Consider the following 3,610-nt stretch of genomic DNA (forward strand, 5'->3'; position numbering starts at 1 on the left):
TTCCTTATTAAATATAATGATGATATGCACTTTATTAGAATAGCCTGAGCAAGAAAAGGATCCAGAGGATTGTAAAAAATGTTCATGCTCAGAATCTATGGGTTACTCAGAATCTGTGTTTTCTTTTGCTTTGTTTTTGAAACTGGATATCCTAAGTTTGGCATTCTGCATAGCAAGGGGTTTTGAGATGTCATCCCCTTTAGGAATAATTGGAACCCTTTACAAATAGGAAAATGAGAAAAATGATAATAATGCGATGTTACTAGAGAGGAACATGGGAATTTCATATATATATGTATACACATTGTATATTGCATGGATAATATATGACATTATATCATACATGTTATATTATATATATATACATGAAATGCATATAATACTTGTAGGGTATTTTGGTGTTTCTCTTCATGTACCCAAGGTTAGTAAGGATCAGACATAGCCACACACAGAGCTATTTTACAATTCTTTAAAAGTGCAAATGATTGTGTTGAATTTTGATAAAGATAGCTTATAAATCAAATGACTGAACAAAATCAAACCCTGGATTGTGTTTTTCATATGTTTGCACTCTATAGGTATTGAAATCCTCACCTATACTTTGAAAAAAAAAACATTTTGCAAAAATTGAATAAATGATCATTCGAAGCAAAAGCATGCAGTTCAAAAGCTAAACCTCCCATTGGAGAACAGAAAATTTAATGAGCTTTTAATGGAATGCAATGCTCAGAGTAGTAAATTATTTGTTAGTTGACGATGCAATCAGCATGCTGATTAAGGTTGCTTGGTTTTTTACTAAACATTAACTGAATGAAAACGGGTACTGCTTGTTCTGCTTGGGGGGCTTTAAGGAAGCAAATGGACTTTCAGAACAGAGATTGTCAATAAAGGTGAGTGCACTCCAGGTGTCATTTGAATATGATGATAAAATACTTCTGATAAATATTTAAAAGCATTTTAAATCCACAATGTTCGTCTAGTGTATTGTGGACTCTGTTTAAAGAAACAGTGGGCCTTAACAGGCCTTACAACAATCCTTCTATCTCTCTGTAGTAAGAAATATCTAGATTTGCTTTCTTCTGCTGCAAAGAAAAAAAAAAGTGGGGGGTGGGGAGAGAAGATAGGCTTTGAAAATACAAGCTAGATATAGGCTTGGGGACCAGGAATTTTTTGAGAGTTTAAAATGTAAACCGACACTAGACAAAACAAAACAAAAAATTCAAAACAGAGAGAAAAAAAAATACTGTAACAGCAGAGAAAAAGAGGGATGCCTGTATCTCTGACTAGTTGAGATAAAAAATATAATTAAGTGGGTTTCAGTTTTCCTGTATTAGGAAGTTGTGCCAATAATTGCGATTAAAAAATAACTGTTCATGAATGTATAAAAGATGGCATTGTGGGGCAAGACATATTTTAATAGTGGTGCTACAGTTTGTCTGATTTGGGAGTCCTGGGGGGGTGGTGGTGGAGGAGCACCAGAAGTACGATGAAGAAGGGGGCTTGTGACTGCTTATTTATTATTTTCAGACTGTAAATATTGAATCTACATATGACGACATTAGTCACGTATTCTGCTAATCAATCTGTGTGTTGGTTACATATGTTCCTGTTTAGAAGACAGTGCACAATATTTTGTTCCTAAATCTGTTTAAATTGGTAGATTTATATACAAAAAGGATGAGGGGATTTTTTTCCCTAAGAATTAAAGAATTATAGGTTCGGGATTTTATTTTGTCTGAACAGCTACAAGTTCTTCTATAAATCCCAATTAGTTTCATCATCGGTGATCCTCTGACAATGATCAGGTACTCTTAAAATCCGATAAATAACTATCTCTCAGTTTAACTATTCCTGTTTATGACCCAAGAGGTTAAAAGCCTTTGACTGGCATTTGACTTCTGACCTCATATAAATGTTATCTTATCAGTTCCTGCTTGTTAACTTGTATTGAGTGCTTGTCCCTGATGGCTTTTAGATAAAGGATTTTTTTTTTTTTTTAATATATTTCCTAGTGGAACTGAACCATTTGCTTTGTTCTTTGCCTGCACCCTAAGCAGAATAACCTGCTAACCAGTTATATTGAATGGTGTAAACTCCCCCAATATAGCTTTATTTATTCAATATATTGTTTTCGGTTTAGCTTTATGGATGGAATCTTGTGATTTAAAAAAAAATACACTATTATCATAAATAATAGCAGTAATTATTAGTCATCAACCCTCTACTATGTTTGTAAGGGAAACTGAGCAACTTGATATTCTATCTTAAAAAAAAAATAAACCACACACATAAAATTCAATTTTAGCCTTGCATTTTGCACCAGCGTGAGATGAGTTACAGAGATAATTTATGGAAATCTTGTCTCCCCAGACCTCAGAAGTCTGCCTAATGAGAGAGTCATCAGTAAGATATATCTTTAAAAAAAATCAAATCTAGACTATGAGCACTGCATTTTCTAACCTTTGGGGAGGAAGATAGTGGCCCTGGCATTCTGTTTTGCCCTTCTGTCTTAAGAATTAAGTAGGATTTCTGTCTTTTATTCTGTGTTGCAGCTGTATGTGTGTTTCGCACATGCAAGTTGTATGTGTGGATCTGTTCACTGTACACATCTAAATATATTTGAATGTTTGCATTTTAATCTCTCTATACCATGATTATAGTATTGCAGTATTCTAGGCATCTGTGGGTGTCACTTGTGCTACTTCATTTGCAAATGACCTACAATGTGATTTCTAAACAAAATATTACATTAATTTTTATGTGGAAACTGGGCAGTAAGGAGAGAGAAGAAGGAAAGGCAGCCATCTTGGAGTCATTTTGCTTTTTAATCCTTAGTCTTTATTATCCTAGGTCTCTGTTTATAGAATAGTGTCTTTTGCTTTAATTTGTCCAAACTAAAATAGAGAGGATATAGGTATAATAGAAGAGATGTAAATATAAATATACCTTTATAAAAGTTGTTGTCCATTGTGGGCTATAAATATTAACCGTGGCTAGAGACAATGTACATATCTTATTTTCTATCTTCTTAAATAAATACACACTTAAAAGAAGCATATGCCACAGATTGGAAGAGACCAGTAAACAACCAATTCAGAGAAATAAATATCTATATGAACTGGTTCTGTATTCCTGTGTACAATTCCAGAATTGTTATTTACCCCAGCCCCCACCCTTCATGCCTAGAAATGGCAACACTGAAAACTTTTTTTTTTTTTTACTCAGTACCCTCCTTCCCCCTTTTCATTTGGAACTAGGATGTTTTAGAAAGAGTAAAGAGAGGATTTGGGAAAGGGGGGGGGACTAACAGAGAGAGAGGAAAGGAGGAGGCTTTCTCTGAAGAACTGATCAATCTCCATGATGTCACAGACCTGCTATTCATCAAGCTCATATTCTTGAAACATGTAGGTTTAATGTAATTCATCCTAACTTTACATTTTAGCTATTTCTTTTCTCCAAGTGGCCAAAATTTAAAGACTGCAAAAGCAAAAGGGGAAAAAAATAATACCATGGATAGGGGAAAAACAAACCAACCCCCAAACTGATGCTGGCATTCACTACACTGACACATTCTCAAATGTTTTCTCTGTAGTCATAACACAAAAGCTCT

General features: G+C 34.2%; 1 long non-coding RNA gene across 1 annotated transcript in view; it reads left to right on the plus strand.

Annotated features, from left to right (window-relative positions):
• Positions 1-754: 754 nt before the first annotated feature.
• The window catches only part of LOC127559428 (uncharacterized), a 53,738-nt gene continuing 50,882 nt past the window's right edge, over positions 755-3,610 (plus strand). Inside the window, exon 1 of the long non-coding RNA XR_007953125.1 lies at positions 755-890. This is a non-coding gene — a long non-coding RNA (uncharacterized LOC127559428). The remainder of the gene's footprint in view (positions 891-3,610) is intronic.

This window comes from Antechinus flavipes, chromosome 1 (assembly GCF_016432865.1).
Source record: "Antechinus flavipes isolate AdamAnt ecotype Samford, QLD, Australia chromosome 1, AdamAnt_v2, whole genome shotgun sequence".
In the NCBI taxonomy this organism is placed as follows: domain Eukaryota; kingdom Metazoa; phylum Chordata; class Mammalia; order Dasyuromorphia; family Dasyuridae; genus Antechinus; species Antechinus flavipes.